At 41.6% G+C, this 12,717-nt stretch overlaps 1 protein-coding gene across 1 annotated transcript in view; it reads right to left on the bottom strand.

The window, feature by feature from the left end:
* The window catches only part of myom2 (myomesin 2), a 97,718-nt gene extending 91,578 nt beyond the window's left edge, over positions 1-6,140 (bottom strand). Inside the window, exon 1 of the mRNA XM_003215490.4 lies at positions 6,011-6,140. The gene's annotated coding sequence lies outside the window, so the exon portion shown is untranslated. The remainder of the gene's footprint in view (positions 1-6,010) is intronic.
* Positions 6,141-12,717: the final 6,577 nt, after the last annotated feature.

The following is a 12,717-nucleotide window of genomic DNA, read 5'->3' as shown; positions in this document are numbered from 1 at the left end:
CCAAGTATTTTCCAGGTAGAAAATGTTTCACATGTATTCATCCTTATAAGTAATAAAAAGTATACTGCAATTTGTATGTGACTTTTTAAATCTACTTCTAGCTATGACAAGTTATGTGAAATTCATTATATACATTTATGCACAAAAATAAAGGTAATTCTTAAACAAAGTAAGACATTTTATTCAGATTAACATTTGGGAATATTTATGATTATTTGCCTAATTATATTTATTCATTTCAAATTTTACATGACTTATTTTTGCTTTGTTTTTTATCTCTGTGTTTTAAGAATAATGGAATATTCTTACCCTTCTTTTCTTGGTTGTCTTATCATTTAGTGCTCAGAGGTATAAAAGCTCACAGATAAAATACTCTCTTCTGCATTTATCATTCACAGAAATTGCCCATTACTCACACATCTATTTCTACACCTCTTTGGATGCCTCAAGATAACAAGTCATTCCCAGGGCAAACATTGTTGTCAAATAAACATCTTCATACCCTCTTATCATACAGAACAGAAGCTATAACTTCCACAAAGTTCAAGGTCTTCAGAACACAGAAAGACACACAAAGTTATCAAGAAAGCATTACTTTGTTTTATTCCGTTTTTTAAAGTCTGTTATCCCTGCAACCTAGAATTAGATCGACACTGTACTAATCAATTGAAAGACTTAAAAAAAATAGGCACCTACCCTCAGCCAGCCTCTTCATCTGACAACTCATTTGAAAAGAAGGAATGGGAGGAAAATGCGATTCTGTTACCTTGTAATGGTAGTTCATTCTTACAAAACCACCACACTTTGTTAAGTGAAGCATGTGTCCATATATTTGTCTTTGGGGGAAGGCACCCATTTAGATTATGAGCCTTTGGGATGTGTCTTGTACCATTAAAAGTCTCTGTAAAGTTCTTGCTTGTCTTATTTAAGCACTGTCCCCTTCTCCCCCTCCACACCGCCATGATGCACAGATGCTTAAGACTGAGATGAGAAAGTTCTTGTGAGCAACCTTTGTGTTGGTGTCATTAGGCCCAGAGCCAGAAATAAATTCGAAGGCAGGGTTGAAAAATTTGGTGGGGGTATAAAATGGAGTTATTACTACAATCTCTAGTCTCTTTAGAAGTTAGACTCGATTACAATAAGCAGTTGTGTATGCACCACTTTCCTGATTGAAGGTGGTCAGTTTCCAGCTGTGGCTCAAGCCATTTTTAAAGTCTCCAAAAAGCCTGGGCCAAAAGTTGAAGTTATTTCATTAGGACCAGGTAGTTTCCACAGGGACATTGCTTTTGATTCTTGTTCTCACTAAGAACTGAAGCCGGGAGCGCAGAGAGGGAATCTGATAGGTTCCACATCTCTTTATGAGGGAAAAGTTGCCAGCTGCATTCATTGGACAGCTAAGAATCTGCTGCAAGGTTATTCCTACTAGTTCCCTAGAGAAAGAGAGGAGACCAAATTGCTTTCTATAATTCTGCTGTAGGCCGCAAACTAACTGGAAATGTATTGCATGGAATTTGTCACACCCCTGACTCTAGGAATCTCAAATGACCAATCACACCCATCTAGATCCTCAAGGTATTTCCCATTTATTAATTTTCAGAACAGTGTGAGCAAGAGTTAGTTACCATTTTATTGCACCTGACAAAAAAAGATAGTTACCATTTTGTTGCTCACAGACAAGAACCTCTGCTTGCAAGCAAGCCTGGCATATTGCTTTAAATGTTTAATTATAAAGGATATTATTAGATATATCTTGTTTCAAAGAAGTGTCTCTGGCATCTGGTCAGTAGGAGGTAAGGCTATGAATATATTAAATATTTTGGAAATCTTTAAACAGTCAATTGCATGCATTGCAGGCAGTCCTCTAGTAATAGTTGTACAACAGTAGAAAGTATTTTGTTGCTCCATCTCCCAGATTCTGCCTATTTGAGATGTGTACTCCAAAGTTCTAGGTACACAATCTCACACTATAGTATCATACTTCCTGTTCATTAAGCTGCTTGGAATGATATTCCTTTGTCATTTTTCATGCTGAGATTAGTAAAAGGACAAAATCTCTATATCTGTATTTCCCCTCTACATGGTTTGCCTTGTTTTTTGTTTTTTGTTTTTTTTTTTGGGGGGGGGGGGGGCTTCAAGTCATTTCTAGCTTATGAAGGCCCTAAGGGGAAATTATCACAGGATTTTCTCAGCAAAATTTGTTCATAGTGGGTTTTGCCTTTGCCTTTCCCTGAGAGAGGGTGACTTCCCCAAAGTCTCCCAGTCAATGTCCATCACCAAACAGGCATTTGAACCCTGGTCTGCAGAGTCAAACAACTTCATCACATGGGCAAAGTTGCCCGTCCTAAGACAGTTTGACCTCACTTCAGGCACAGAGCCTGCCAGATCCCATCACAAACATAGATCGACTTCCTGTGGGGCTTCATGTCTGAAGTGAGGTTGAACTGTCATAAGAAGCAGTGCCAGTAACGCAGGAAGCTTCCCATTTTGCATAGAGAAGAACAGGAGGAAGCTGGGTGCTCCCCCATAAGATAAGGTGAGGGGCAATGCAGACAATGTGGGGCACAGGGCAACAGGTACCCCTCATACCCTGCCAGATTTGCCACAATCCATGGCAAATCCCTCTGCTATCCCCCGCAATTGTGATCTCAATGTGATGAGATCCTTTGTCCAACACTCAAACCTCTAAACTAAGCCTACATGAGTATTGTACTGGGAACCATTATCCATGCTATGAAAATCAATGGAAATCTCATTTTAAGACTAGCATATAAATATTTACATAGGACCTACAATAATTTGCAATGGTGGTGAGCTGACCAGGCAGTGAGAGGAAGCTTGTTTATTTACTGTATGTATATCTGACCCACCTTCACTAAAAGCCCAGGGTGACCAATAAACTACACAAAACATAATACAACACATGGTGCTATTAAAATTCTAAAGCCACAGCTGTATAACTAAATACAAGAAAGAAGGAAAAACACCAGCAAGGAGTAGTAGCTAAACTAATGAAGGACTTAATTATTTTGAATATATAATACATTTTAATGGACAACAGCATAGGAAACAACCAGATCTCTACTGGGATAAATAGATGGCTGGCTGCTCTCTGGACCGTACCTTTTGCAGCCCTCACAAGTAGAACTGTCCACTTTTCAAGATTTTAAGTAAACCATTTAGATACGAATCTCTTGAATTTGACTTGGTAGCTCATTGGCAAGCATTGCAGATATTTCAAAATTGAAGTTATATCCTCATATTTGACTGCCCTTGTCAATACTTGAGCGACAGAATTCTATACCTTCTCCAGCCTCTAAGATGGTATTCTTGGGCTGTGCTTCCTAAACTGTCTGTTGTATGGAACTGTCATTGTGTATCAGTACATCAGAGACCAGCACCCTATTTGTGCCCATTGGTTACAACTGTTTCTTTTTTTTTTCTGGAAATAGTGTCTGGACCAGCAGCTGATGGTTTGTAGTCTAGCATCAATTCATGGACCATCACTTTGAATAGCACTGTTCTGTGGAAGCTTCAATAGATAGCACTCCAATATTCCAAAGAGGGAGTGATCAGAGCATCACTAGATTATATAGGTCCAAGAAGAGTCATCGTTGGCAAAGCAGCCATAATCAGTCATAATCTCTCAGTACCTCTGAGGTCAGTGTGTCCTCCAGTGACATCGTTGTATTGAGGTATCGTTGCAAGTACAGTCTGTTCTGTCAAGAGAAATACTGCTTCATCCAGTTCATTCCATCTGCCTAGTTCAAGAACTATCTACCCACAGAATCTTTAACAAAGTGGGATTGGTTTTAAGCTAATGCTATCAATTATTATTATTTTTATTCCATTGCATTATCACATTTTATTAGGAACCTAGAGGCTACTTGACCTCACAAATTCCTTCCTCCTTAATGCAGATTCATCTGGAAACTTTGTTGTTGCTGTTGTGTACCTTCACGATATTTCTGACTAAGGGTGACTCCATGCTAAGAGTAACATGGGAGGTTCTTGGCAAGATTTGGACAGAGGGATTTTGCTTTTTCCTCCCTGCGAGACTGAGAGTTTGTGATTTGCTCAAAATTGCCTGGTGGTTTTGATTTCTGGGTGGAGATTTGAAACCTGAATCTGATCTATACTCAAATCACTACATCACTATATCCACTCATTTCCCCTTGAGGGAGGACAAACAGCTTTTCCAGATACATCCTATTAAATGTAAAGACCCCAAATGTACTTTGATGGAATGAAGTGAAATGACAGAGAATACAGTAGAGTCTCACTTATCCAACATTCACTTATCCAATGTTCTGGATTATCCAACGCAGTCTGCCTTTTAATAGTCAATGTCTTTGTAGTCAATGTTTTCAATACATTGTGATATTTTGGTGCTAAATTCGTAAATACAGTAATTACTACGTAGCATTACTGCACACTGAACTACTTTTTCTGTCAAATTTATTGTATAACATGATGTTTTGGTGCTTAATTTGTAAAATCATAACCTAATTTGATGTTTAATAGGCTTTTCTTTAATCCCTCCTTATTATCCAACATATTTGCTTCTCCAATGTTCTGCCGGCCTATTTATGTTGGATAAGTGAGACTCTACTGTAATGTATATTGAAAAACGGGTAACCCCTGCTTTATTTGTACCTTTTTGTGGTCAATTTTCTGACATCTGTTGGAAAACATGATTAATCCTTATTTTATTTGTACCTTACATGTAGTCAATCCATTGGTGTCAATGTCCTTATGTCCCTGCAGATAGAGCCCAGTACAGTATTTTCAGTGGGCATTCTAGTTCTCTGTGTGAGTGCACTCCTACTTTGAATACTTCCTACTCTTTTCATTGACAGACACAATTTGCAAAGTAAGTGAGAACATGAAATGGAGTCAGGTCTAGCCATCTCTGTTTCTACTCTCCCTTATGAGGACATTATCCTTGGCTCTTGTTCATCTGATCCCACATTCACTTTATAGCAGGCATCATTTCAAGTGCACAAATAGCGTTTCAAAAATCCTCACTCTCTATCTCCCACCAGAAACATAAGAAATACTTAGATGGTATAGAAATATGTCAGGCAATAAGCTTCAGGCAATATCAATAATTAGAAATTCACTTGTTAGAAGGTCGGACTTCTGATATGTAACAGGAAGAATCTCTTTTTTAAGAAATCTAAATACAAGTTGAGTCTTCCTTATCTAGAATTCCAAATTTAAAAAAATAATCCAAAATGCTGAGCGACTGACAGCTTTACTTTCTGATAGTGCAATATACAAAAATGTTCTTTATGTACAAGATTATTTTTTAAATATACATTGAAAATTACATTCAAGCTATGTGCATAAAATATAAATGAAACATAAATAAATTTATTGTTTAGATTTGGGTCCAACCTTCAAAATATCTCATTATGTATATTCAAGTATTCAAAATCCCACCCATCAAGAAAAATCCTGAAAAGGGAACATATCAATCCTAAACATTTTGGATAAGGGATAATCAACCTGTATTTTAGTGGGTTTTGTTTATCAAACTGACCATGACTGCTAGTCAAACACAAGTTACAAGTTTTATCTCTAATACATCTATGCTGAAAGAAGAACCAATAATGGATAATTAATAAATGTGAATGTATTGACATAAAGGAAAGAATATAGTTCAACAGTTCTCTTTCTGAATAGCACACACTATTCAGCACTCCAGTAATTTTAACAGAGCTGGGATGGACTATTAGATTCCAGTTCTTCAACTGCTCCAATCCCACTGGTTTCAATAGGATGTAAGCAGACCACTGAATTTTGGCATTAATGGGTGCAAAATTAAGATTAAAAGAATAGTTTAAAATGACCATTTAGTTATTCCAACTTCCTTCTCCCCCTTAAGACATGCAAATCATTAATTGCGCACAGGAGAGGAAAGAGCAGAAAACATGCATTTTCCAAAACCAGTACTTTCTTCTGACCTAAGTAATGTATAGAATTTCTTCTTAAACAAGCTCCTACTTACCTAATAAGTTGTCAATGTGGCAAAGCAGGGGGAAGGAACAGTCTGATCCAGCTGGTACCAAGCTCTGGGATGAGGAAAACAAAAATAATGCCTAACTCTAAAGGAAAGCTACTGCCCCTTGCCTCCCATTTATGGGCAGCTATGATGCTATATATAGAATCAATTGAGTTGCTCTCACAAACCAGATATGTGTTTAATAAGCATTTAAGTCCCATTTAAGTAAATGAACATTTCCAGGTTGTCATCTTTTAGAAACCATTTGATGGGGCAAGATGAACCTTCTACACTAACCATTGACACACATTAAGTATTTTCTGCTGTTATTGCTTTTGTCCTTGTGTTTGTTGTTGTAATGAGGAACTGAAAGGAAGAAAAAATAATCTATATAATTTGCATAAATGGTGAATATGGTAAATAGACCAAGGAATGGGGCATTAGGTTTTAATATCTTATTAGTGCTGACACAAGATCTTCCCTGGTGCCCTGAGCTGTAAATTGAGCCTCCCCGAAGTCTCCTTAAGGGCTACTTGGATTATAAAAAAACATTGTTGCCATATGTTAAGCCATATCTTCTAAGTTAAAAAAAGCTTGTTAACATGGAAAGAAATCAAGGCCAGCTCCGGCAAGCACTGCTTAGGTTTTGTCTCCTGTATCAGATGTCAGGTCTTCAACATAGCTATCCTGCTTGAAGATGCAAAGTGTTTCTGTCTGTTACATAAATCTATATAAAAGGTATGTCTTATATAGTACATGGCAAACAAGAGGACAACAAACCGGAGAACAAAGTCCAAGGGGAGCAAGCTGTAATCACAACACATTTCATCATCCGGTCAAAATATTCTGAGACTCTATTATCATAATTTTGACTGTTAAGACTTAAAAGCAGACAGTTTAATCTAGCATGAAGAAGTAAGCCTAGTTAAAGTTAGTGGATCTTAACAGTACAGTTCTACATATGTTTATGCAAAAGCAAGCTTTAGTTCCGTGGGACTGACTCTCGGGTGTCAGCTCACCACAGCCGCTCCTGAATGAACACACGAGACTCTCTGTGATATCACCAGAAACTTTTACTGTAGGAAACATGAACATCAAAAAAGCCAAGAATGGGAGGCTCCGGCCAACCATCCTTTATATACCCTCCCCCTCATTTGAAAAGTCTCTTCCCGCTCAGCAAAACCCCGCGCAAATTCCCCGCCAAGTCCAGCAGCCGTTTCTTCTCCGAGTCCTGAGCCGCAGGTGTCTTATCAATGTCAGTGACCCTGAAACTCAGAGCCACATCCAGGCTCTAGTAGCAGGGTTCTGACATGGCGTCCTCCTCCCCTTCGTCCTGGAAGGAAAAGATTACACACAACTATTGTTCTCCGCTGTCCAGAGTTCCTTTATACTTTTTTAACAGGCTGCAATGGAATATCGGGTGTACCTTTCCTAGGTCCTTGGGTAGCCTCAGCTCATAGGTCACTTCGTTTATTCTTTTTGCTACCCTGAACGGCCCTATATAGCGTGGAGCCAATTTTTTAGATGGGAACCCCAATTTCAGGTTTTTTGTGCTCAGCCAAACCAGATCCCCTTCGCCCAATTTGTCCCCCTCTCGGCGCCTACGATCTGCAAAGAGCTTGTACTTCTTTTGTGTTTCCCGCAATGCCTCCACCACGGTCTGCCACCCTTGCTTAATTTTGGCCGGCCATTCCTTGTCGGTCTGGCCCTCTCCTTCCTTCCACTCGGGTAGCCTGGGGAAAGGTGCCACCTCCTGTCCGTATACTATTTCGAATGGGGCACGACCTGTGGCCGAATGTACGGCCCCGTTAAAAGCCATCTCAGCAAACGGTAGAAGGTCCGCCCAATCATCCTGTCTATAATTGGTGTACATCCTCAAGAATTGGCACAGTGTTTGTTGGGTGCGTTCGACTCCCCCGTTGGTTGCGGGATGAAAGGCCGAGCTCAGGTTCCTTTCTGCTCCTAACAGCTGTAAGAATTTTCCCCAAAATTTTGCAGTAAATTGGACTCCCCGGTCGCTAATTATTTTGTCGGGACACCCATGTAGGCGATATACATGCTTCACATACAAATCAGCAAGTTTTTCAGCTGAGGGGAGTTTTGGCAGGGCCACAAAGTGTGCCTGTTTTGAGAATAGGTCCAATATTGTCCAAATGTATCTGTGGCCTCTGCTGGGGGGTAGTTCGCCTACAAAATCCATGGCCACGCATTCCCATGGCCTCATGGGCTCCACCACCTTCTGCAATAGCCCCTGGGGCTTCCCCGGTGGTGTTTTTCCCTCTGCACATAATTCACACTGCGTGACGTACCCCCTGGCGTCTTTCCTCATTCCGGGCCACCAGCATTGTTTGGCCAACAGTTTAATAGTCCTGGTGGGGCCTAGATGACCCGCACCCTTGTTATCGTGGCACTTCCTTAACATTTCTCGTCTTAAACATTCAGGAATATACAATTTCTTATTTACAAACACCAAATCCCCACACAATTCTCCCTTTTCTTTGTTAGTTTGTAACCATTTGTCCATTCCATACGCTCGCTTCAACTCTTCCTCCCATATTTCTCCTCCCCCCGTGGAAATGGCAGTACGTTTGTTTTCTTTGGCCGCTTGTGCTCGAGTTAGTACTGCCAGGCCCCACTGCTTATCTAGGAACAGGCTCCCTTCAGATTCCTGAATTCCTCCCCCGTGCTGAGGCATCCGAGAGAGAGCGTCAGCGAGTATGTTATGTTTCCCCTGGAAGAATCTGAGTCTGAAATCAAAACGGCTGAAATATTGGGCCCATCTAATTTGCTTCGCTGATAGTTTACGAGGGGATCTTAGATACTGTAAATTTCTATGATCAGTCCACACCTCAAACGGTGTTCCACTTCCTTCCAGAAAGTGTCTCCAGCACTCTAGTGCTTTTAGAATCGCTAAGGCTTCTCTCTCCCAAATCGGCCAGTTTTTTTCTGTATCGCTAAACTTTTTTGACAGATAGCCACATGGCTTCAGGTTCCCCCCCTCGTCTTTCTGCAGCAGAACTGCCCCATATGCCCGGTCTGACGCATCGCAATGTAGTACAAAGGCCTTAGACATATCAGGATGCTGTAGGACAGGTTCCTCAGTAAAACGCTTTTTAAGGGCTTCGAAAGCTTCCTGGCATTCTATTGTCCATGTCAGTTTGGCCCCTGGGGCCTTCACTTTGGCTGTTTCTCCCCTGCCTTTAGTTTTTAACAAATCCGTTAATGGCAAAGTGAGGCGCGCAAAGTCCTTGATAAATGTTCTATAGAAGTTTGCGAACCCTAGGAAGGATTGCAGCTGCTTCCGTGTTTTGGGGGCTTCCCACCCCCTCACGTCTTCCACCTTCGCAGGGTCCATCGCCACTCCCTGGGAGGAAATCCTATACCCCAGAAAGTCTATCTGGTCTTTATTGAACTCGCACTTGGCAAGCTTCGCATACAGTTTCGCTTCCCTCAACTTTTGTAGGACTTCCCTGACTAGTTCTACGTGTTGCTCCTTAGTTCGAGACATTATCAATATGTCATCTAAAAAAATAAAGACTCCCTTGTACAACAATGGATGCAATACTTCGTTGATTAATTGCATGAACGCGGCCCCTCCCCCGCACAAACCGAAGGGGAGCACACGATAATTGAATAATCCGAATGCGCAGGAGAAGGCCGTCTTCCACCTGTCCTCTGGTTTGATCTGCAATTTATGGTAGGCCTCAATTAAGTCCAATTTAGTGAATATCTGTCCTTCCGATAACTGGGCGATCAAGTCCTTCACTAAGGGTAGGGGGTATTTATTTACAGTACTGATTGCATTTAGGCCCCTGTAGTCAATGCAGAGCCTCAGCGTTTGGTCCTTTTTCCGCCTGAACAACACAGGCGCCCCTAGAGGGGAATTTGAAGGCTCTATGAAACCCCTCGCTAGGTTTTTATCAATGTATTTTCTCAGTTCCTCCTTTTCCCTAGCTGACATCGGGTATATTTTTGCCTTGGGAAGCTCTGCTCCTGGGACTAGCTCTATTTTCACTTCAACTCTCCGCTTCGGTGGGAAATTGTCTGCTTCCTTCTCATCAAACACGTCCACAAAATCCCGATACTCTGGGGGTAATTTATCTGCCAGTTCTGCTATTCTGATAGAGTCTTCCTCCCCCCTTTTCCCTGGCTCCCTCTCAATTTCCTGGCTCCCTTCTTCCAAATTCATCCTGAAGACCATGCTCTTATCCTCCCAGTTGATTTGCGGGTTGGCCTGCCCCAGCCACGGCATGCCTAGTATAACATTATAGCTGGCTATTTGTGATATCACAAATGACACCTTTCCTTCCCAACTCCCTATCTTACACTTTGGCTCCGCCAAAAACGCCAGGCGCTCCATCGCCCTCGACATCACTGCCAGGGTGGTCTCCATCGCCGACATCCTCTCCTCCAGAAACACCATCCTTTGTGGGCCTGGGGAAGGTGAACCTTCCTCTCCTCCGGTGCTGTCTCCCCGCACCACTCCACGCCTCTGGGTTACCCCATTTGGCTGGGCATAAGCGGTGGATGACGCCAGGGCCGCCAGCTGGTGGAACTCAGCGTCCGGCTCGGGAGTGGCCCTTTCCGACCTTCCTCCTCCTGCGCCCAAGAGCTCTTCATCCTCCACTTGCATGTTACACCTCACCGCTACAGCGGGATGGTGTCCGTATTCTTGGCTTAGTGTCAGCTCACCACAGCCGCTCCTGAATGAACACACGAGACTCTCTGTGATATCACCAGAAACTTTTACTGTAGGAAACATGAACATCAAAAAAGCCAAGAATGGGAGGCTCCGGCCAACCATCCTTTATATACCCTCCCCCTCATTTGAAAAGTCTCTTCCCGCTCAGCAAAACCCCGCGCAAATTCCCCGCCAAGTCCAGCAGCCGTTTCTTCTCCGAGTCCTGAGCCGCAGGTGTCTTATCAATGTCAGTGACCCTGAAACTCAGAGCCACATCCAGGCTCTAGTAGCAGGGTTCTGACACTCGGGTGTATAATAACATTGCAGTCTTACTGCAGTGTATATCTAACTAGATTAGGACAACAATTTGGCTGGTTTTTGAAAGCAATTCTCCAGTCTAAATCAATAAGTCTCAAAGTTGCCTAGCTTAGTCTGGGGTGTACCCAGTGGTAATTTTCAGTACAAGAAAAAGTACATTTCTGCACTAAAGTATGTAGAATTTGTAGCAGTCTTATGGCTGCCTTTGTAATAGTAGAAAATCCCTTTCTATGAGGGAAAACAAATAAGGATGGTATTATTTCTTTCCCTGAGATGAATGCAATCAATTTTCAATTTGTTGTATCCAGCACAAAGGTAAACAAAAATGATAATCCTTGAAAATTAAAATGAATGAGCTTTCCAGGTGCATCCTTGAGAAACTATAGGCTGAAGATTATTCCATAACCATACATCCAACTATAGAAAAACAGCTGGCTGTTTCTCTCCAATCCCTTCCTCCATGAAACAGAAATTCATGTCTTGGTAACTACCACCCTGAAATGGTGAGTTGGAAGGATTGGGTCATTGCATGGCCAGAAAATAATTTTGATCTCCGCAATGACCAAAATAATGGGTTAAAATGGTGCAAGTTGTCATCATAACTCACTAACAGGATGCAAACCCACACTGTACTGAATCCTGACACATATGCAGACACATCCTAGCAAGAAAAAGTCTGCCCAGTACAGGGGAAGACTTGAATCTACTGTGCATCTACACTGAATCTTCACTGAAGAACAGACAAATTATTGCCATGCTAGATAAGGTCAATCAGAGCAACAAAGGCAAGGAGGTAAGGAGTGGGGAACTGGCGTATCTCTGCATGTTGCTGAACCACCATTTTGAAGTTTTTAACCATTAGCCATGTTGAGTGTTCCTGATAAGAATGGGGAGTCCAACTGCAGCTGGAAGGGAGGTGATTCCTTATCTATTCAGTGAGTGTATGTGGGAGAGCCTCCAAATATTCATTTCTAAACAGCCGGTCATCTTTTCTCAGCAAGCGATTCATGAAAGTACTAGGAACATCACAGAAAAATAAGATAATATGAGCAGAAGATATATGTGAAAAGGATAATTATGTTTACCTGCAAGCCCATAGCCCCCCCCCCATTTTTTCCTACACCTGTTTTTTTTTTTTGTCCTCCACCTGTTGCCCTCCCCTTGGCTCACGGACCTGTTCAACTGGATCTCTTTATGGTAATTCTTCCACCACCGAATGTACCCCTGATCATAGACTATGGTCTTTTTTCCCACCCCTGATACATCATGTCTGTAGAAAGGCATCACCAAGCCCAATTACATGGCTTTAGGTAAAAGAATGAGTATAGATAAATACTGTGTGAAAATCAGCAAGAGGAAGAAATTGTTTGATACAGTAAATAGGTGAATGAAATTCTTTCTCCGAAATCTGCATGCACTATTTCCCCCAACCTTCTTGTCCACATCTTGTATGTATCCCCGTAAATAGAACAGGCTGCATGCCAGCAGAGCACTTTGAGACTCAAGGTAAGTAAATCACATTTTGAGTATCGGCTGTTAATTGCGAGCTGAACGACATCCGTAAAACCCTCTACTAACATTTTAGGGAGAGGGAGACATGGAAGGAAAGAGGAAAAATACTTTTGTCAAAGATGTTTTCTGAATTGCTGTTGCTTAGATCAGCTTCATGGTTCACAGATTATAACCCACAGTGTAAAGAGAAGCCAAAATTCAC

The sequence above is a fragment of the Anolis carolinensis genome, chromosome 1 (genome assembly GCF_035594765.1).
Source record: "Anolis carolinensis isolate JA03-04 chromosome 1, rAnoCar3.1.pri, whole genome shotgun sequence".
In the NCBI taxonomy this organism is placed as follows: Eukaryota; Metazoa; Chordata; class Lepidosauria; order Squamata; family Dactyloidae; genus Anolis; species Anolis carolinensis.
The sequence above is the reverse complement of the archived record's forward strand: the minus strand, read 5'-3'. Positions and strand labels throughout refer to the sequence as shown.